The sequence below is a fragment of the Zalophus californianus genome, chromosome 2 (genome assembly GCF_009762305.2).
Source record: "Zalophus californianus isolate mZalCal1 chromosome 2, mZalCal1.pri.v2, whole genome shotgun sequence".
Taxonomy (NCBI): domain Eukaryota; kingdom Metazoa; phylum Chordata; class Mammalia; order Carnivora; family Otariidae; genus Zalophus; species Zalophus californianus.
In genome coordinates this window covers 5,702,294-5,725,945 of record NC_045596.1, presented here as the reverse complement: position 1 = coordinate 5,725,945, position 23,652 = coordinate 5,702,294, and the positions used below count along the sequence as shown (strand labels likewise).

At 44.9% G+C, this 23,652-nt stretch overlaps 1 protein-coding gene across 4 annotated transcripts in view; it reads left to right on the top strand.

Annotated features, from left to right (window-relative positions):
• Positions 1-23,652, top strand: part of STK32B (serine/threonine kinase 32B) — a 409,845-nt gene that overhangs the window by 107,235 nt on the left and 278,958 nt on the right. The window lies entirely within an intron of this gene.

Here is a 23,652-nt window from a genome sequence, read left to right as displayed (position 1 = left end):
TCTGTGTGTTGGGGGGAGACACATGGTCCTTCAGAATGACACACAGGTCCCAGCCTAGTTCCCAGATGCATCTCTCGACTCCTCCCCGGCCAGTCCCCAGGCCCCCGCTCTGGGCCTGGTGTCCTCTCTGCTTTGACAGCCACACTGTCCCTCAGTATCCCCTGCCTCCACCTTGGCCAGACCAGGACCAGCCTCTGGGTCCACTCCCTCGTCTCTTCCCTGTGCTTCCTAAAGGGAAGGCAGGTGTGGCTGGGACCGAGCTGCCAGAATCCCCAGAAGTCCGGGGAGCTAAGGGAGGCCCTGGGGTTCCTGCAGCCCTTTTGCAGGTGGGCCCTGCAGTGCTCTGCTCTTCCCTCTCTCTCGGAAGGTGCATCTTAGTAAATCTTCCCCCTCCTTCTGTCCCCAACCTTCCGTAGTCACCGCTGGCCTCTTCCTCCATTAAGACCCTTCTAAAAAGGTAGCTCGTCAAATCACTATGTTGTACACCAGAAACTAATGTAACATTGTGTGTCAACTATACTGAAAAAAATTTTTGTATTATGTTCAGTTAGCCAGCATATAGTACATCATGAGTTTTTAGTGTAGTGGTCAACGATTCATTAGTTTCGTTTAACACTCAATGCTCATCCTAACACGTGCCGAAAAGAAGAGTTATCTTAAATGAATAATTGGCCTTCTCCACTGCCACTTCGGCCCCCACCAGCCAGGGGGCTGGGGTGTCAGTGTCAGTTTTCCCTTGAACCAAATTCTCTGTCTGTGCTGCCACTTACCTCCTCCACCCAACTGGGTTGGGCTGTATTTGGGACGGGTGTGCCAGGGCTGACTGATCTGTCAGTGGTCTGTGTTTATGCAGAGCATCTCATCCTTATGCAATATCCTCCAGCAAACAGAGATTTCCCCTGGGATGATTACCACCCCTGGGACATCAGCCAGCAAGGGTTTCTGAGCATGCAGACCCTTGGGAGTCAGGCACACAGGGTTCAAATGGCAGCCTTGTAGGGTCCGAGCCTCTGTTTGCTCACATGTAAAATGGGCATGTCGATGTCTTCCGTGTCAGGCTGCATGAGATCTAAATGAGGTGGCACAGCACAGAATCCAAAGTGCTGCTTGGTAAGCAGTGACCCCTCAGTGCTTAGGCACTTTTCCCCAAGGGCAGCAGGAAGTCAGGTAGGGGAGGCTTTTACTGAATGCGTGTTTCTTTTTTTTGTTTTTGTTTTTTGAGAGAGTCGGCGGGGGGGTGGGGTGGGCAGAGGGATAGAGAGAGAGAGAATCTCAAGCTGAGCTTGAGCCCGGTGCAGAGCTCCATCTTGCAACCCTGAGATCATGACCTGAGCTGAAATCAAGAGTCAGACACTTAACTGACTGAGTCGCCCAGGTGCCCCCCTGAATGTGCTTTTTCGGAAGTAGGTGACATGCACGGTTCTTGCACGAAGGGTCATTTGTTTGGATGTAAGTGTGGCATTGGGGCAGGCAGGCAGGTTCCCAGAGCATCTCACCGTGTGTGACATCTGTCAGTGTTGACAGTTGGCGGGCCAGGCTTGGTAAGGCTCATGATCTTACACGGCCCTCGTCCTCTTGGCAAACCATCTGGCTCTGGCTCTGATGGGACCCTTGTCATTGCAGTTTCTCAAAGCTCTCCTGTCCCCGAGTCCTGTCCGTTATTGACAGTTTCTGTGGGGCTGATATAAAACCAACAGCTTTGGTTCGTTTCTTCCTTTCTTTTATTCCCTCATTTCTTCGCTCCTCCATGCTCCCACCAGCCTCACCTGCCGACCCATCATACGGGGGGATCAATTTGTTCTGGGCCCCTTTCTAAGTTCTGAGGTCACAAAAATGAACCAGAGGTGGTGCCTACTTCCTAGGATCTCTCAGATACATGCAGGATGCAGAGGAAGCAACAGATAATTAAAGTCCAGTCTGAAGAACACCGATGGAGAGAAGCCCAGGAGATTTGGGTGTACAGGGGTGGGTTTGGAGGATCTGAATTCAGACTTCAAAAAGTAACCTTTTCTGTAAAGGGCAGGGTTGACTGGATATGTATTAATATTTTCTAACACTTTAGTATGAAAATTTACAAAAATACAGCAAAGTTGAAAGAATTCTGTAGTAAGCACCCATATCCACCATGTACACTCTGTCGTGAACATTTTATCAAGAAATTCTATCCTTCCACTTACTAATCCACGTTATCTTTTATGCATTTCATAGCGAATTGCAAATATCTGTACACTTCCCTTAAATATTTCATCAAAGAGATTTGTCTAGTTTTTCTTGATGTAAAGTGTACATACAATGAAATGCACAAATCTTATGTTTGCACTTGCTGAATTTTGAGAAATGCATGTATCTGTATAATTTGCATCTCCCCCAAGATATAGATTACTGTCACCCAGAAATCCCCTGTTGAGCCTTTCCAGTCAAAACTCATCTTCACCCCAACCACTCCTCCTCTATAGAGGAGGTCTGCCTATTCTAGAACTTAATGCAAATGGAGTCCTACATAAGCACTCTTTTGTGTAATGCTTCTGAATATTTTGTACTTTGCATAACGATTTTGCAGCCTAATGTTCTGGAGGTTCATCCATGCTGCTGTGTAGCGGCATGTTTTTTCCTCTTCATTGATAAATAGTATTCTGTTCTATTAATATATCAGTTGTTAATCCATTTTCATCAAGATAGACTCCAGGACTGTCCCTAGTTTTTGCTGTTTTTCATAAAGTTGCCGCAAAAATTTGTGTTGCCTTTTTTCATAAGCATATGACCTCTTCCTCTTGGGTAAATATTTAGGATTAGAATTGCTGGACCATAGGGGGAGACGAACCATGAGAGACAATGGACTCTGGAAAACAAACTGAGGGTTCTAGAGGGGAGGAGGGTGGGGGGATGGGTTAGCCTGGTGATGGGTATTAAAGAGGGCACGTTCTGCGTGGAGCACTGGGTGTTATGCACAATGAATCATGGACCACTACATCAAAAACTAATGATGTATGGTGATTAACATAACAATAAAAAATAAAATAAAATAAAAAGAATTGCTGGATCATAGGCTGGGTGTATGTTTAGTTTTGTGCAAAACAGCCAAAAGGTTTTCCAAGATGGTTGTGCCATTTTATACTCCTCCTGAAAGTTCCTCTTGTTTCACATCCTTGCCAACAGATTTTCACTTTCACTCTTCTGATGGGTGTTCAGTAGGATCTCACTGTAGCTTGAATGAGCATTTCCTGATGACTAATAATGATCAACATTTATTTCACGTGCTAATGGCCAGTCATGTATCTTCCTTTGTGGAGTTTTGTTTAAAACTTTTTGCCATTAAAAAAAAAAAAAGTTTAATTATCTTTTTTCCCACTTTCTAAACATCTTTATTGCATGTGTTTTGTTAGAAAAATTTATTGAGATATAATTGACATAGAAGACTGTGTAAGTCTAAGGTGTATGTTTTGATTTGATACCGTTATATATTGCAATGTGATTACCAACTAGCATTAGCTAACCCATCCGTCATGGCACATAATGATCATTTCTTTGCTGTGGTGAGAACATTTAAGATCTAGTCTCTTTGCAACTTACACGTGTTTGGTATTGAGTGTAATCACTATGCTGTGCATTAGATCTCCAGAGCTTATTCATCTTCTAGTTGCAAGTTTGTACCCTTAAGCAACATCTCCCCAACTTCCTTACCCCCGGCCCCTGGTAACTACCATTCTACTCTCTGTTTCTACAGTTCAGCGGTTTTAGATTCCACAGATAAGTGGTATCATGCAGTGTTTGTCTTCCCCTGTCTGGCTTATCTCACTAAACATAATGCCTTCAAGATCCATCCATATTGCCACAAATGGCAGGATTTCCTTCTTTCTTATGGCTGAATGATATTCCATTGTGTAGGAATGCCCTATCTTCTCTTTCCATTCATCATTGATGGACTCTTAAGGTTGTTTCCATATCTTGGCTGTTGTAAATTATGCTACAATAAAATTAAAGTGCATATATCTTTCTGACACTAATATTTGACTAAGGAGCCAAGAATACTTAACAAACGGTGTTGGGAAACCTGGATAATCACATGCAGAAAAATTAAATTGGACCCCTATCTTGTATCACCCACAAAACTTAACTTGAAATGAATTAAAGATCCATTAGTGTAAAACTCTTAGAGGAAAACCTAGGGAAAAAAATCTCCTTGACACCGATCTTGGCAACGATTTTTTGGCTATGATACCAAAAGCAAAAGCAACATAAGCAAAAATCAACAAATGAGACTACATCAAACTAAAAAGCTTATGCACAGCAAAAGAAACAACTGACAAAATGCAAAGGCAACCTACAGAATGGGAGAAGATATTTGCAAATCATGTATCACATAAGGGGTTAATATCCAAAATGCATAAGAAACTCCTCCAGTTCGATAACAACAACAAAATCCTATTAAAAAATGGGCAGAGGAAATAAATAATCATTTTCTGAATAGGGCATCCAGATGGACAACAGGTTCATGAAAAGGTGCTCAACTAGTCATCAGGAAAATACAAATTAAAAGTACAGTGAGATACTACTCACTCATGTTAGAGTGGTTACCACGAAGACAAGAGATAATAAGTATTGGTGAGGATGTGGGAAAAGAGAACCCTCGTGCACTGTTGGTGGGAATGTAAAGGTTCAATCACTATGGAAAACAGTGTGGTCGTTCCTAAAAAAATTATAAATAGAACCACTATATGATCTAGCAATCCAACTTCTGGGTAAATATCCAAAGGAAATGAAAACAGGATATCAAAGGGGGTTGATTTCTTTTTATTATTGAGTTGTGGGATATATTTACAGATACCAGTCCTTTGTCAGATATGAGACTTTTTTTTTTTTTTTTACCAGAATATGGTTTGCTTATTACTTTTACTAGTGGTGTCTTTTGAGGTATGGATATTTTAAATTTTGATGAAGTCTAATTTGTTAAGTGTTTTTGCTTATAAATGTGACTTGGGTGAGAAAACTTGGCTCAAGAAAATGTACTCAAGTCATGACGACATTTTACTGTATTTACTTTCTGAAAGCTTTATGGCTTTAGTTTATAGGGTTAGTTTATGATGCATCCTGAATTAAACTTTGCGTGTGTGTGTGTGAAGTAAGAGTTGAGGTTCATTTTTTGTATATGGAAGTCCATTTCTTAAAAAGACTTTCCTTTGCTCACTGTATTGCTTTGGTGACCTTGTATAAAATCAGATATCTTCAATAAGTGGGAGGTCTAATTTTGGGCTCTTTATTTTGCTCATTTGACCTACTTGTTGATTCTTATGCAAGTCTTAATTATTGTAGTTTTATAGTTAGTCTTGAAATAAGGTAGTATAAATCCTCCAATTTTATTCTTTTTTAAGACTGTTTTGGATATTCTAGGTATTTGGATTTTCATAAAAATTTTGAAATTACTTGTCAATTTCTATGAACAACTGGTGGGATTATTATTGGGGTTACATTAAATCTAGTATCAATTTGGAAATAATTGACATTTTAATAGTATCAAGGTTTCTAATCCATGAACATGGTATAGGTCTTTATTTCTACTTACCTCTACTTATTATTAGATAATTTTTCATTTCTTTTAGCAGTATTTTGTGCCATACTGTATTAAAATTTTCCTTAAGTATTTCATGAGGATTTTTTGGACACTATTTTCTTTTAAATTTAAATTCAATTAGCCAAGGTATAGTACATCATTAGTTTTTTATATAATGTTCAGTGATTCATTAGTTGAATATAACATCCAGTGCTCATCGTATCAATTTTAGTGGAATTGTTTTTAATTTAGTTTTTCATTGTTTGATGCTAGATATAAAAATACAATTAATTTTTATATCTTAATCTTCTATCCTAAAATCTTGGTAACTAAATTTTAGTTGTAATAGTTGTTTTGTAGTTTCTCTGAGATTTTCTGTGTCAACAGTGATGACATCTGCTAAGTAGAAGTACTTTTATCTATTTCCCCCACCCCCAGATTGATTTTTTTTTTATCCTTGCCTTGTTGCAATGGCTGTAACCTTCAGTACATTGATGAGAAGTCATGAATGCGAGCATCCTTGCCTTGATCTTAATGTTAAGGAGTAAGAAGCATTCAGTATTTCATTATTAGGGCTCTAGGTTTTTCAGAGATGCCTTTGATCAAATTGAGCAACTTCCTTTCTATTCCTAGTTTGCTGGAGGTGTTTTTTATGTCTGGTTGCCAAATTCTGTCAAATGCTTTTTCTGCATCTATTGAAATGATCATATCTTCTCCTTATTTTGTTACTATGATGCATTGCATTGATTGATTTTTACATTTTAAACCAATCTGAAATTCCTCAGATAAATCCCACTTGGGTATTGGCTTTTGCATATTGTTGAATTCAATTTGCTAATATTTTACTAGAGGATTTTACATCTATGTTCAAAAGGAATATTAATCTACAATTTCAGTTTTTTGTAATGTCTTTGTCAGTTTCTTTTTAAGATTATACTAGCCTCATAAAATGAGTTGGGACATTTTCCTCTATTTTCTGAAAGAGTTTGTGTAAATTTGGTATTACTTCTTCAAAAGTTGTATAGGATTTATGAATGAAGTCATTGGGTATGGGGTTTTCTTTGTGGAAAAGTTTTGACAACAAAATCAGTTTCACATTTTCTGAGGTTTTTTCCTTATGTGAATTTTGTTAAGCTGAAATCTCAAGGAATTTAGCAACTTTCTCTAGGTTAGCCAATTTGTTGGCATAATTTATAATATTCTCATATAATCCTTTTAATTTCTATACTCTCTGCAATTATAACTCCTCTTTTGTTTCTGATATTATTAGATAATAAATTTGTGTTGCTCAAATCACAAAAAAGAATATTTCTATTAAATATGGATTATTGGGTTGACAGGTTTTTTTTTTTTTCTCATTACTGTAAAGATTTTGTACCATTGTCCTTTGACCTACTGAGTTTCAGATGAGAAGCCAGGAAACTTTGAATCATTGCTATCTGGTATATAATGTGTCTCCTTTTAAAGTTTTTCTTTAATTTTCTACTTTCAGCAGTTTGACTATGGTGTGCTTAATGCCTAAGTAGAAATTCTTGAGTTTTTAAAAAATAGTTTTTCTGTCTTTCTTAAATTCCCTATATTTTTATTTATTTCTACTGTATTACGTCCTTAAGCTAGTTCCAACATCTTGGTCAGCTTAGGGTTCACCTTTATAAAAAATGGGTCACATTTTCCTGGTTCTTTATGTGTTGAGTCATTTGGGGTTGTATCCTGGACATTGAGAATGTTATGTTGTAGAGACTTTGAGTTCTATTGTATTTCTTAGAAAATAGATTTTTAACAAGTAATTAACTGGGTTGGCCTTACAGTGCATACTCTGCCTCTTGTGAAGGCACACAAATCTCAATCCACCCGTCTTTTTTCTTCACTAGACTGCTTACAGCCTGCCCCATACAGTGATCTTTATGGGTCCGCCAGAGATTTGGACAGAACTCATGTGCCACATTTGAGGGTTCCTTTCTCTGGATTTCTCAGAAGAGGAGTTGTGGCTGAGAGCATTTAGGAGTTTTGCTTGTAATCTCATGGACGGTGACTGAAATTCCATAACAACAACACACATTTTAAAACTCCTACTGAAACGTTACTTTCTGTTGTTTATCGTCCTAATGCTGAGCATTTAATGGCTTAAGGAAAAAGGAGGCGTCTCTTTAACCCACAGCACAGTTGGCACCATATAGAAGCATATCATTTTTACCTTCACATCACTGACAGTTTGGTCCGGAACCTTCCACACCCCTTCATGGTACACTACCAAATCTGTCTGCATGTGGCCTCATGATTTCTGAATTGATTATATCCTGTCATCTTCCTTGAAAGTTTTGTCTACAGTTTCTGCCCACACCTCTGCTGCTGTTTGCCTGTTGGCGTGGCGCTCAGAACCTTGGTCCAGGGCATACATGGATTAAAACTACTGTGATCATGGATCTTTTGAAAAATGCGAACTTTCTAGAGGCTCAGTTTTTAAGTCACTCTTGGGTTGCAGCAGTTTCTCGATGATGCCCAAATTCATGTAGAATGTACACAAACATCCAGGGTTCAGGATGAGGCTGGTTTACATGCAGGGCAATAGAACCTAGCTTTGTTCTGGTCAGAATGCCAAATCATCACTGCCTTTCATGGTAGATGCAGATGAAGTCTGTGTGACTATTATTAACCTCAGGGTTTAGGTGGACTGGCATAGGAGGCAGAAAACCACCCTCCTAATATTGAACGGATATTTTGGCTTTGCTTCCTGCCTTTGGCGGGTTCAATATCTGGCATTTATTAAGAGTTTTCGAGCAAGACATTTCATTGTTAAACTGTGTCAGTAGCCTTGGTTATCAGGAAAGAACATATGTGAATGCACAGAAATCTCATTTTACTTTCATGCTGGGAGAGTTGTGCTTCCCCAGTACAGTAATAGCTGTATTGGGAAGGGTGATCCACTGATTTTTTTAGCAAGAATTTACTGAGATTTTTTAATAATAATCCTTTGATGACTGAATTTTTGGACAGTTATGGCCCAACAGGTTAATTTCTGTTTATCCAATGGAAACACTTTAGGTCTGGGAGTCAGGCCGGCTCTGATATGTGTTAGTTGTGGATCCTTGGGAAAGTAGATTAAACACTCTGAAGCTTCGTTTTCTCGTCTGTGAAATGGAAAGAGGACAGAGAACCAGAAAGAACGTAAGGGCTGCAGGTTTTGACTGTCCAGCATGCTTTGCAATCCCGTCTGATATCAATATAACATCCCTTTCTTTAGAGAACACCTTTCCACTCCATGTGTGCCCAGGGCTCCCCACTCACCCTCCAAGAGGGGCACGTGATATGTCTGTGCCAGCCACATGGACCATATTCTGCTAGACTGGTGCTTGCTCTAAGGAGAGGCCTTGTGACCCAAGCCCAGCCATTCGGAGCCTTTCCATGGAATCAGTAGTGAAAGGCTTGTTCTCTTCCCCTCACGAATGACATAATGTAAGAAAACAGGTCTGCATTTGTTGGTTGCCATTTTGCTCAGCAGTTGGTGAAGGCGAAGGTCTATTTGTTTTGTTTTAAGATTTTATTTATCTTAGAGAGAGAAAGAGAGCATGAGCAGGGGGAGGAGCTGAGGGAGAGGGAGATAATCTCCAGCAGACTCTGCGCTGAGCACAGAGCCCAATGCAGGTCTCAGTCCCAGGACCCTGAGATCATGACCTGAGCCGAAACCAAGAGTCAGACGCTCAACCAGCTGTGCCACCCAGGCACCCCAGACGAAGGTCTATCTGTAGAAGGAATGAGGCCCACAGTAAAGAAATAAACAGTTGTAAGAGGTGGGTGGAGAAGAGAGGGTCCCTGTTGGGTAGGGTCCAGACTAGAGTGAGCAAGCATTGCACCTGGGTGCAGAATTCCAAGGAGGCATCGCTCCCAGGGTCCTGCAAGTACAGGTTGGTACTTGCTTCCTATACTATGTACTCTTGACTCCTTGCTTGCATCACCGTAGATGGCCCTGCTGGTCACGGCCTGAGCTTGAGTTCTTCCAGAAGCTTATATTGAGATGCAAATGGTTTATCAGGAGGTGAACCCAAAAAACCACCTGCAAAAGAAGGGGAGTGAGACAGAGAAAGGGAGGCAGCCAATGATGGGCATTGGACGAAGCCACTCACCACTGTGGCACCTGGATTCAGCTCCCCATGGGACCTCTGGGAGACAGTGCAGAGCGTCCCCTGGGGGCAGCTGAACTTAGAGAAGTTGATGTTTTTATGCATAGTTCCCCCTTCTTCATTGGTGGAGGGCTGCTCCAAGCTACATTACCCCCCACACTTCTGGCTTGTCCCGTTCAGGGCAGAAAAGATCCCCAGGTGCTCATGGTGAGCTGCCTACAGTGTGTGAAGGCAAATGAGAGGGGACCCAGGCACGCACCCCCAGTGCCACCATTGGTGTGTCCTTCCAGTCTTCTGGGCTCTCCACTGTCTTGACCAGCTACTGAAACTGGCATCTTGTTTCGCTTATGTGAGATCATGTTGGCTTCCCAACATTTGTAACCTACAGAGTCCTGACCAGTCAGAAACTCACAGCCATTGTCCTGGGAACCAGACTCCTGTTATCACCCTGTCCCCCTAACAACCCAGTGTGCTGGGCATTACTACCTCCCTTTTACATATAGGATGACTCAGAGGCCCAGGGAGGACACCACTGCCAAACACAGCTGGTCTTGTTTCCATACGTCCCTCCCAAATGCGGAAGTTAGATTGAAACCAGCTTTCGTCACATGCATATCAGTGGAAACCGTGGTGGTCAGGAGGAGAATCCCCATCAGGGTCCAGCAACATGGATGTTTGGTTTTGGAAGCAGCAGAGTGTAGAAGAGAGAGCATGAGTTTTTGAGTTGTAGAAGTCTGGGCCCAGATTCTGGCCTTGCTACTTTTGGCCATGTGAACTTGCACCCATCACACAGCTTCTGCAGACCTCTGTTTGCTCTTCCGAAAAGAATGCCCATAGTATTCTTAAAGGTTTAATGTGAAGGGGCGCCTGGGTGGCTCAGTCAGTTTGGGGTCTGCCTTCGGCTCAGGTCATGATCCTGGAGTCCCAGAATCGAGGCCCGCATCGGGCTCCCTGCTCAGTGGGGAGCCTGCTTTTCCCTCTGACCCTCCCCCTTCTCATGCTTTCTCTCTCTCCCACTTTCTCAAATAAATGAATAAAATCTTAGGAAAAAAAGGTTTAATGTGAAAATAAGGGGCAGAGGCCGTGCAGCCCCCAGAACCATACCTGGCGAATGGCTGGCATTTTCAAATGCCTTTTGTGTCTTCTTGAAGCCAGTGTGGCTGGCATTTCCCTGCGTGGTTCTGGGAAGGTTTGGGCCACCTGGAGGGACATGTTGGGAAGGTGTGGTTCTCTTAGCTTCGCCTGGTCATCTCACAGCACATCTGGCTGAAGGGTGGTCCGCCTTCACCATCAGACTGAGAGTCCTGAGAGGTTGGGACTGGTCATATTCACCTACCCCGTCCCATCAACCCCAGGCTCAGTGCTCGGCATGTGGCAAAGGCCTGATAAATGCTGCTTAGGGAACGGATGAGAAGGAGGAGTGAGAGCCTGTCCACACGGCTGCTGGTGGTGTGATAAAGCATAAATCCGAGCACGTGGTTGCTGCCTAAATGTCCAACCACTACCCTACCGCTCAGAACGAACGCCAGTCTCTCTGTGCCGGCCCGCAAGGCCCCACAATGTGGCTCACTTTTTTTTTTTTTTTTCTGAGCCCCTCTCCACCTCCTCTGTCTTCCCGCCCATTCCACTCAGTCTTTCTTGTCTCTTGAACGCGCTGAGCTTAACTCTGACTCAGGATCTGTGTGCTTGCTGCCCCCTCGGCTTGATTGCTCTCTCCTGGTCTCTGCAAGCCTCACTCATACCGTACACATCTCTGCCTAAGTGTCCGCTCCCTCGGGGTCTTCCCTGAATACCCACCCCACTTGATCGCCCACCCCCAAGTGTTCCATATCCCCTACCTGTTCTAGTCCCTTGCTTCAGAGCACCTGCCACTACCTGGGATCCCATTATGTGTTTATTCACGTGTCCTCTTGGTTGTTGGTCTCATGCACCAGAATATAAGCTCTGTGAAGGCAACAGTGTTTCCTCATTGTTCACTGTTCTATCCCCAACTCCTACTAAACAGTATATCTACACATATATATTTATGTACATACATCTATGCAAAAGGCTTATACATACTATGCAACCCACTAAGCAGGTATATAGAGGAACGTACACAGAGACACTAAGCAATAGCTATATATACGCACACACATATTTTCACATGCACCCAGTGATCAGTATATGTACACACGTGTGCATGTAGACGGACGTGCACGCACACCTATAGATACATGGGCGCATATATATACACACGGTATACACACACGCCTATAGATACATGTGCGCATATATATGCACACATACGGTATATGCTTATGTACACATCTGTAGATACATATCCTGTACACAGTGTCTATATGCTGCTTTTATATACATAGTATATACCTTATATCATGTGTAATATTGGTGTATGTATTCTACCATATAATATGCTAGTAATATAATATATATTATGCTATAATATATTGGTATAGTTATATATAATATATAAGACATATGTACAGGAATATATATATACACACATACTCTACAGACGCCCATATAGGCATATGGACTATACATATATATGTACACCATCAAGCAGCATATACACATATACACATGTGTATATGTACGTACCCACCAAGCAGTGTGTATTTACCTATACATATATGTGTTTACGTCTGTGCTATGTACATGACACATATGCATGCATGAATGTATATAAGTGAGTGAGGAACTTGACAATTAGCCAGCCAACCAATGGGCTTGGCTGACTGTTTATCTGACTGTCTCTGGGTGGGGGTCCTGAAGTGCACCTCTGTCTCACCTGCTGCGGATTTGTATCTCACGATGGGCCCACCAGCTCCGTCCATCCCCCTGCGGCCTCCCTCTCCGCCCTCTACATGCACCCCTTGACGCTTCAACGACGGAGCCAGTCCAAGTTTTCTTCTGTGCCGGCAGAGAGAGTGCAGGGGGAAGTGTTCCACTCTGAGTTAACTTTGAGGTCAAGAGGGCATAATTATTTTCAAGAAAGGAAGAGGGACCTTTGGCAGAACGTTCTGAGCAGTTTGCTTCACAGGTGTCTTTCTTGGATTGGCCATTGGGCCCTCTGCTTAAAGAGCTGCAGGGTTGAAGCAAAATAAACAGGAGTTAATTAAAATTCATGGAATAGCCAGAGGCAGTCTGCGCATAAAATAGAGAGTGGCACAGAGTTACATGATAATAGCTCTTTATGTCCCTCAAAGGAAGATTCTGGATAAGACTGAGTTGGACTTGCACAAATGATCATCCCAGACTCCACACTGCCTTACTATGCAGTGATGATCACTTCCATATCCAAGCATGTTATTAGTTGTCTCATTCCATAGTCCAGACTTTCATCTGCATGTAAATTTGTGGTGTAAAAAAATATATATATATTTGATTAATAGCAGACTAACCAATTTAGTGACCAGACTCTAATAAATCCATTCTGGAATTAAACAGATTCGATTTTCTATATATGTTTATAAGTTTGAATGTTAGAAACATTTGACTTAGGTGTTTTTTTTGTTGTTGTTGTTGTTTTAGTGTTTTGGATTTTTTTTTTTTTTTAATCTTTTAAAGTGCTGGGCCTCCAAGGTAATAGTAGCATGGTGGGACACACAGCAGAAATCAAACAGTAAATGTTGATGGCAACTGCTGTGTCCCAGCATTATTCCAGGTGCTTGTGATGGTGTGATGAACAAGCTGGACAAGATCCCTGATGCCACAGAGACTAACACACAAATACTAAACAAACACAATGACGTAGTGACGATCATTGTTCTGCAGAAAATGTATAGAACAGCAACCCGGGAGGGTAAGACTAAGCTTTCCTTGGAGGAGAGGGCAACAGGGAAGGTCTGAGAAGGAGACATTTAAGCTAAGACCTGATTGCTGACAGGAAAACAGACCATGTGAAGATCTGAGGGAAAAAACATCATGGACAAAGGGGGCAGCAGGTGCAAAGGTCCTGTGGCAGGGAAAGTTAGCAATGGGATAAAGAACAGCAGATGTGTGTCAGACGCTCAGCCAGCACCATCTGCACCATCTGCCTTAGTGGGGACTCGGAATGTATGGTTGCTCTCTTTGAAAATGCACAAGTTAATCAGTTTATAGCACGAAGGTTAGAGAGATACAACTCCAGAGTCTGACAGAGCTGAGTTGAAATTCTGACTCAAGCAAGTGACTCTGGGCAAGCCGCCTAACTTCCTGCACCTGAGCCCTTCCTCTTATGTAAGAATCGTTTTTAGATTTCTTAAACGTGGTGCTTTTTACTAGAAGCCTTTATTGTTTGCGCAGACATCTTTTACAAAAGATGGAAATCCATTTCTTTTTAGTGAAATATTTATTCATTTCATATTAATTAGGTCGTGTTTGGCTTGAGGCATACTTGGGAGGAATTTGCTGTCTTCTGGGGATCGCTTTATTAAGAGCTAAATATCACAGGAAATGCAGGCTCACTCGTGAACGGCTTTCAGGCATTGACCAGAGCAAACGATCCATTACCAACCAATCTGACAGACCTCACTGGTCTGCATTTCCTGACATCTTCCCATAAGGATGTCTCATTCCATCCTCTAGATGAGCATGTTAGGCCTTCTGACGCCCAGGGAGTGGTTCCGACTTGCTTCACGCGAAGGGACGCATTTCCAGCACTAAGGGCCTCGGAGGCCCTTTTTGGGGGCATTTCCTGACACTGCGGTCTCCCCTGTGACTCAGGGGAGTGGAGGGGATATGTGTATACGTAAGCAGTGGCATTAATTTTTTTGTAAAATGCAGGATCAGCTTTTGGGACTGCTTCCAAAGCCGCATCCACCCTGCCATCAGAAGGAACTCCCCTCCTCCCCAAACCCCACGTTTCCATATTGCTCATTTATTCTGTCCTCATCCATTCAGTCACAACTGTACACCTACATCCACTTTTAAAACCCTTCAGTAGAACTTTCACAGACACATCCAGAAGGACCTTTGACCACATATCTGGGCACCGTGACCCAGCCCAGCTGACGCATAAAACTACCTATCATGACAATTGTGAAATCGTTCCTGAGGTCTTTCTTGGGCCATTTCTGCCCATCCCTACGACATCCTCTGCTCCTACCTTCAGAATGCATATGAATGATGATCATAATCACAGCACTAGTAAATAATGTAGAAAGTGCTTTACCACGCAACCTTCGTGACCACCCATTAAGTACACTCCTAGCCCCATTTTACAGACGAGCAAGTTGAGAAAGCTGCTAACACATGCTAACACGCACCAACGTGTGTTCCGTTTCCTTATACTTCCAGAGGGGCTGTGGTAATACACTTCCTTCTCTCTCCCCTCTACACCTCCATCCGATGAAGCCAACCCTTGATGACTCAGAAACAGTCTCTTCCAGAATGCCTTTCCCTAGTTCCGTTACCTGGTTAGGATCCCTCTTCTGGGTCCCTTAGCCTCATGTGCTCACCTCCTCCATAGCACTGCCTTTTCCTAAATAATTACCCATTCATTCCCTCAGCCAGCCACACTTATCAGTCAGACACCTGCCATGTGCCAGGCACTGTTCTGGTTACGGAGGATGGAGCCGCAAACAAAAGAGAGAAAAATTCCTATTATCATGGAGTTTATGACACAGAGGGGAGACCAACAGTGGAAAAACAAACCAACCGAGAAGTATGATCAGTGACAGGAGCTGGTCAGGTGGTAGAGGACATGCGACTGAGGAGGGGTTAGCTCTCTCCCACGGAGAGGTCAGGGACGCTGACTTGGTAGAGTGACTCGCGAGCAGAGCCTGGAGGAGGTGAGGAGGTGAGGGCCCAAGACTGGGGCGCCTGGGGAAGGGTGGGGCAGACACAGAAGGGCCTGGAGGCCAGTGTGGGAAGCCAGGGCCAGGAAGGTAGGGCCAGGCCACGGAGGGCCCGGTGGCTAATGGTGAATGACCTTGGCTTTTATTCTTGAATATTGTCTGCTTATCCCATTAACTTGTGGTAGTGGGGCAGGCGGTGCGTGCCCTCTCTTCATCGCAGGTGTGGTACCAGGCCCATGGCAGGCATTTCATAACTGTTTGCTGAGTAAAATATTCATCCAGATGAGTATTTTTCTTGAGGCCAACTTTTGACTACTCCAGCAAGGCCACCATTGGTCAGAGACCACATGGGCCTTCTGTGCTATGAAAAATGACCGTACATTCAAGTTTAGTAGAAGAGTCATAGTTTCTTCCCTGTTGTTTCTCCACAAGTCGCAGGATCCGCTCTGATTGGACCATTTCAGTCACATGTCTTTGGCTAAGAAATGAATGTGCCTGGGGCTTCTGGGGAGTACCACATGGCACCTGAGAGTGAAGCCAACACAGTGGAAGGCAGAGTCGAGGGTGGAGAGAAACTGAATCTGGATGATAGTTTGAAACCTTTAACTGAGATCCGGCTTCTGCTATCTACCCATGGACTTTTCAATTATATAAGCCAGTAAATCCCCTTTTTATTTGTTTAGCTAAAAAAAAAAAAAAAAAAGAAAAAGAAAAATGACTGTATAGTTTGTGCATCAGGTGGGAATGTTCTCAGCAGCCAGAAACGGAAAGTCTGCCTTATGGTGGTTTGAACAAAGAGGGGTTATTTTTCTCAATTAACAAGAAATCTGAAGGTAGGTGACTCCACGATAACAGGTTCAGCATCTCTGCGATGCCTTTGGCCTCATGGTCACAAGGGGCTGCTGCATCCCCAGACATTACATATGTATTCAAGATAGGAAGGACAAGAAAAGTGGTGAAGGGGAGAAGTTGGGATCCTTTGTAGCTATTCCCTGTTACCCAGAAAGCAAGACTTCCTAGAAGCCTCCAGCAGACTACAGTCTTATTGGCCAGAACTATGGCATCCTCTGGCTACAAGTGAGTATTTAATGGATCCCACTGCCTCCTTGAAGAAAATTGTCCTATTATCCTATTATAGAGGAAGAAGGGGGAGGATGCATATTATGCAGTTCACAGTCATTGTCTGCCAAAGTCAGTTTTCCTGCCACGTAGGATATTTGGACAATGGTATCCAGCATAATCACTGTCTTCAGTGAACCTCTTTTATCCTGAGTTTTATTCTTGCTTGTCCTCACATTGGTTGTTTCCCAGACTCTCGCTCCTGCAAGCATGCATCACCAGTATGCTTTAATGTACACCATGGCAGTATATTCACTCAACAGGTTTTGCCAAGTGCACTGTAGCTGGGGGTGGGTGGGCAGAAGAGAGATTAGCTGAGTCCCTCCACGGGGGCTCAATGGAAGGGCAGGGCCAGCCTTTGCACCCGCATTGCTCTGGGTTCTCACCTCAGCTCTGACCTCTGATACTGGGGTCCCCTGAACTGCAGAGGTTGGCTTGCCTGAGCTGTAAGGTGGAGGTTAGAGTACTGACCATCAAGGTCACTGAAGATGCAGCCAGACAGGGACTTTCCTGGAGCCCAGCAAAGGGATCTCAACCAGCCTGCACGTCAGACTTTCCGGGGAAGCTTTTAAAAACCACAAAATCCCAGGGCCCTCCCAGCCCCCCGGGTGTGCCGCAGAACCCACATCGCCAGCAATCTGAATGTGAAGTGGGACTGCAGACCCCCGGACGCCAGGGCTGTGGAGGTTTGCAACATGCATCGGTCCCCTTCTCCACTCGCACGTGGAGATGTCTGCGTGACACGGGCCTTCCTTCCGGCAAGTCACCTGAAATCCATGCTAGCTAGCATTTATTTATCTGTCCCAACAAATTGTGATTCATAGCGATACCATCAGTTCCTAATTGAATTAGAATAATGAGGAATGCTAATTGAGTGTTTGCCTTTTGGCAGCTTGCGCAGCTTTGGCCAAACTGCTCACTCTCTGCCTCATTAATTGTGATTTCTCATGGAAATCTGTGCTGTGCTGTACAGGGGCTGTGGTGCCGCTGGGAACCCACCTCTTCTCTTTTGAAGTTGGAGGTTCCCAGGACCTGGGCAGTCACTTGGTGGAGAGGAGTGCTCACCTGGCCTCTAGAGCACCTGCCATGAGCTCATGAGCTTTCAACAGATTCCCTCCATCACAAGGTTGCCATGGGATGTGGAGCTTGGAGGAACAGAAGCCCTTCCTCTTCCATTGTTAATATGGTGGCACCAAGGATGCTGACCTGCTTGCGGCCACACAGGGCATAGTGGACACAGTTGTCAATGAAATCCAGCTCCTTTGTGGACTCTGCCTCAGGCCTGGCGGTCAGCATCAGGGAGGCCTTGGGATCAGGAGGCCGTGATGCCTGCAGGGAGTGACGCCCGGGGAAGCCTGCAAGAGGGTATTCTAAGCAGAACGAACAGAATATGCTCCTGCCAGGAGTCCAGGGCCAAGGTGGTAAATTCACGTGTCTGAGCCCCTGAAAGTGTGGGGTTCGGTAGGGAACCAGGCAGCCTGGCCCCTGCCTTCATGATGCCTGGGTTCTGACCATTGGACAATAAACAGGGATTTATAATCCAGTGTTGGAAGGAGCGCAAGATTCATAATCCAGCATATGAAACAGCACAGGATTCATAATCCAGTATGTGAAGCAGCTTGCTAAAAATAGGGGCTCTGGGAGTCCATTGGGAAGGGTCTGAATATGGACTTCAAGGATAAAAGGAAGCTTCCTAAAGAAAGCAATGAATGGGCACAGAGTTAGAGGGTGAGAGGGCAGGGGAGGAGGCAAAAAGGGTAGAAGGCAGTATGCGGGTGGAGGAATTCTTCAAAGAAATCCTAAAGGGTTTGAGATAGTTGGCGTGGTGTATTTGTATGTGATGTGGATTTGTTTTTGTTTTTTTTTTTAATTCTATTATGTTATGTTAGTCACCATACAGTACATCATTAGTTTTTGATGTGGTGATCCATGATTCATTGTTTTCGTATAACACCCAGTGCTCCATGCAGTAAGTGCCCTCCTTAATACCCATCACCGGGCTAACCCATCCCCCCACCCCCCTCCCCGCTAAAACCCTGTTTGTTTCTCAGAGTCCATCATCTCTCATGGTTCGTCTCTCCCTCCAATTCCCCCCCAAATTTTTCCCTTCCTTCTCCTAATGTCCTCCATGTTATTCCTTATGTTCCACAAATAAGTGAAACCATATGATCATTGACTTTCTCTGCTTGACTTATTTCACTTAGCATAATCTCCTCCAGTCCCATCCACGTTGATGTAAAAGTTGGGTATTCCTCCTTTCTGATGGCTGAGTAATATTCCATTGTATATATGGACCACATCTTCTTTATCCATTCATCTGTTGAAGGGCATCTCGGCTCTTTCCACGGTTTGGCTATTGTGGACATTGCTGCTATGAACATTGGGGTGCATGTGGCCCTTCTTTTCACTACATCTGTATCTTTGGGGTAAACACCCAGGAGTGCAATTGCTGGGTCATAGGGTAGCTCTGTTTTTAAATTTTTGAGGCACCTCCACACTGTTTTCCAAAGCGGCTGTACCAACTTGCATTCCCACCAACAGTGTGAGAGCGTTCCCCTTTCTCCACAGCCTCTCCAACATTTGTTGTTTCTTTCCCTGTCCATTTTTGCCATTCTAACTGGTGTAAGGTGGTATCTCAGTGTGGTTTTGATTTGAATTTCCCTGATGGCTAATGATGATGAACATTTTTTCATGTGTCTGTTAGCCATTTGTATGTCTTCCTCAGAGAAGTGTCTTTTCCTATCTTCTGCCCACTTTTTGACTTGATTATTTGGTTTTTGGGTGTTGAGTTTGAGAAGTTCTTTATAGATCTTAGATACCAGCCCTTTATCTGTAGTGTCATTTGCAAATATCTTCTCCCATTCTGTGGGTTGCCTCTTTGTTTTGTTGACTGTTGCCTTTGCTGTGCAGAAGCTTTTTATCTTGATGAAGTCCCAAAAGGTCATTTTTGCTTTTGTTTCACTAGCTTTTGGAGATGTATCTTGAAAGAAGTTGCTGTGGGCGATGTCAAAGAGGTTACTGCCTGTGTTCTCCTCTAGGATTTTGATGGATTCCTGTCTCACATTGAGGTCTTTCATCCACTTTGAGTTTATCTTTGTGAATGGTGCTAGAGAATGGTCGAGTTTTCATTCTTCTGCATGTGGCTGTCCAATTTGACAAAATACAACCTCCTTTCCTGATTAAAACTCTTCAGAGTATAGGGATAGAGGGAACATTCCTCAAGTTCATAACATCCATCTATGAGAAACCCATAGCGAATATCATCCTCAATGGGGAAAGGCTGAGAGCCTTTCCCTTAAGATCAGGAACACGTCAAGGATGCCCACCCTTGCCACTATTGTTCAACATAGTACTAGAAGTCCTAGCAACAGCAATCAGACAACAAAAAGAAATAAAAGGTATTCAAACTGGCAAAGAAGAAGTCAAACTCTCTTTTCGCAGACGACATGATATGTCGTGGAAAACCCAGAAGACTCCACCCCCAAATTACTAGAACTCATACAGCAGTTCAGTAATGTGGCAGGATACAAAATCAATGCACAGAAATCAGTTGCTTTCTTATACACTAACAACGCAACTGTAGAAAGAGAAAGTAGAGAAACGATTCCATTTACAATAGCACCAAAAACCATAAGATACCTCGGAATAAACCTAACCCAAGAGGTAAAGGATCTATACTCTAGGAACTACAGAACACTCGTGAAAGAAATTGAAGAAGACACAAAAAGATGGAAAAATATTCCATGCTCATGGATCAGAAGAATAAACATTGTTAAAATGTCGATGTTACCCAGAGCAATCTATACCTTCAACGCCATCCCAATCAAAATTCTAATGACATTTTTCAAAGTGCTGGAGCAAACAATCCTAAAATTTGTATGGAATCAGAAAAGACCCCGAATCACCAAGGAAATGTTGAAAAAGAAAAAGCTGGGGGCATCACGTTGCCCGATTTCAAGCTATATTACAAAGCTGTGGTCACCAAGACAGCATGGTACTGGCACAAAAACGGATATATAGACCAATGGAACAGAATAGAGAGCCCAGATACGGACCACAGCTCTATGGTCAAATGATCTTTGACAAAGCAGGAAAAAACATGCAATGGAAAAAAGACAGTCTCTTCAATAAATGTGGTGTGGATTTGTGTGTGTGTGTGAGTGTTGTGTGTGTGCGCGAGTGGTGTGTGTGTGTGTGTGGTGTGTGTGTGTGTATGGTGTGTGTACCCACACGTGTGTGTGTGTCAGAGGTAACATAGGCAGGGAGGGCTTGGAATGCCAAGATACACACCTTTACTGTGTCCTGAAGGGGAAAGAAAGCCCTTGAAGGGTCCCATCTTTCCAGTCCCATTTTTGAGAAGTCCCCACTAGGCAGCAGGACACCTGCAGAGACCAGATCAGAGGTGGGACCGTCCGCTTAGGAAGTTATGACAGTGAAATTTTCCCATCTGAAATTTCACACATTAGACTCTAAATAGCAGAAATTCCTGCGCTCACAGGGACTCGCATGGAGAGAACACAAGTGTGGGTTTGGACTGGAATGTGGGGTCCTGGGAAACAGGGACTGTGGGAGCCAAGTGTACTCAGTGCCCCCTGTTTCAGGGCTCAGGGTTGGATTCCAGGCAACTGTCCGTCCATGTATGACCGATGAGGTCATACAGGGGTAGAGTGGGCCCTGAAACTGCCAGCCCGCGTTTACAGGGTGTCTGCGTGGCCCACATGCTGGGCTAGGCTCCATGGAGAGCTGACCATAGACCCTGGGAGGATCAGTCCTCCCACACACACGTGCAGGAGAGTCAGGGTCACAGGGGCGCTTGGCCGAGTCGGTCAGCCGCAGGTGGATGAGGAACAGGGACAGACTGTTTGGTGTTCTTTGGTCGCCATAACAAAGAATCACAGGCTGGTGGCTTAGAGCAGAAGTTGATCTCAGGGTTCTGAAGGCTCGAGGGAGGGTGCATGTGTGTGCCTCTCTCCTAGGGGGTTGCCAGCAATGCTCGGGGTTCTCAGTCTGTAGACATGTCATCTCTCCCAGCTCTGCCTGCGCGGTCACACCCCCCTCTCCTCTGGGTCCTCTTGCTTCTTTTATTATAAAGACACTGGTTGGATTTAGAGCCCACCCTAATCAGGAGTGATCTCATCTCAAGACTCTTGATTACATCTGCAAAGGCCCTTTATCCTGATAAGGTCACGTTCCCGGGCTCTGGGTGTGAGGACGTGGACATCTCTTGTTGAGAACAGCTGCTCAACCAGTTACTAAGGCTGCCCTTCCCCTGCCCTTTCCCTCCTCTCCGGTTTTGTTCGTTCCATTCCCTGTGCCTCAGCCACCTGCCTGAGACAAGGCCTGGGGGCTGCTCCCAACTGTCCCCACTTCCTTGGTTCTGCAGTGTGAAGGGCTCCACCCAACCACCCCCGCAGGTCAGAAGGAAATGTGACCCCATGGACCTTCAGTCTCATGCCGGTGATTTTACTGCCTGGGAGAACCTCCTTTTAGAGGGGGCATGAAATGTGCTGTTTAAGACATTAAGATTCAGGACATTTATCACTCCCTGATATGCTGGGCACTTCTACTTCCTCGGTCTCCTGTAGTCTCATATAGTTTCCCCCCTCCAGGGGGGACTAACTTTGTTCCGACAGAGCCAGAAACTGGGGCTCAGGGAGGCAGAAGCGAAGTGGGAGCCGGAGTTCAGGCTCTCCCCATTGTCTTTCATCTGCCTCAAACATTCATGGCATGTCAGAGCTAAAAGGAGTCCAATTTCCAGCAGAGGAGCAACGTGGTACTCTGGAGAAGATCCCGAGCTCCTGAGATGGGGGCCCAGGCCCATGATCTTATCCCTGGCCTTCTGTCTCGAGTGCCCTGTCCTCAGGGAGGTAGGGTGTTGGTGGAAAGTACCTGCTGGGGGAGGCAGGGTCTGGGTTGGAGTCCAAAGATGTGAGGAGGGTCTACAGCCTTCCTGTGCCTCTCTCCCTTTATCTGACAAGTGAGGACCATAGTAATAGCTAGGTGTACGGGATTGAATAGTGCCACCCCAAATTCACCTCCTCCTAGAATCTCAGAATGGAGTTTATTTGGAGTAGGGTCTTTGCAGATGTAATGAGTTCCGATGAGGTCATACAGGAGTAGAGTGGGCCCTGAATCCAAGGACTGGCATCCTTAAGAGGGTGAAATTTAGACACAGAGATGCAGACACACAGAGGGGCGAAGGACACCAGACGGAGAGGCCAGATCAAAGTGCCTGCTGCAAGCCCAGGGATGCCCAGGGGTGCCGGCTGCCACCAGAAGCCGGAAGAGGCAAGGAAGGACCCTCCCTTGCAGCTTCAGAGGGACACGGCCCTGCTGACGCCTTGACTTTGGGCCTCTGGCTTCTAGAACTGAGAGACAGTAGGCGTCTTGTGGTAAGCCGCCCAGGCTGTGGCTCTGTGTTATGGTGGCCCGAGGAAGGAAGGCCAATACCTCCTCAAGCCTTTGGGAGGACTGGCTGATAAGGCCCCTGTTAGCTGCTCGCGGTGCGCGGTGAACATTTCCCGCCACACCGCACTCCTTGCTGCGTGTCCTCGGTCCCAGTCCTCCTGTACACTCTTCCGTTTCCCTAGAAGTCTCTTCCTTCCCATCGTTCCATCTTCTGTGCTCCTGCTCTGGCACAAACTCCTCCAGGGAGCCCTCCCTGATGGCCCGTCCTCCCACCTGCCCCCGCGGCCCCGGCCAGGGGGTCACTCCAGAGTCAGACCGTCTGGGCTCGACTCTCTGTCCTGACACGTAGGGGCTTGTTGGATGCTGGGTGCACTAATTAGTACACTCAGGGCCACCACCTCCTCTGCTCGGGGGAAGACGGAGGATTTATTGGAGAGGCCCTTGAGTGGATTGTCAGGGAGAGCATTTGCTCAGCGTCTGGCCCTCAGTAAAGTGCTCGGTACCCAGGAGCTGCCATCATGGCATCACGCTCCGCCCTTGCTCCCCCAGCGCCTGAGCCTGGGGAATCCTGGGAGCAGGGTGCAAGGCGAGGACTTGAGCCCAGGGCACTGGAGAGGTGAAAACAGCACAGGGAGGTGAGTTGGGAAGTGAGTCAGGGGAGGGGAGGCAGGAAGAC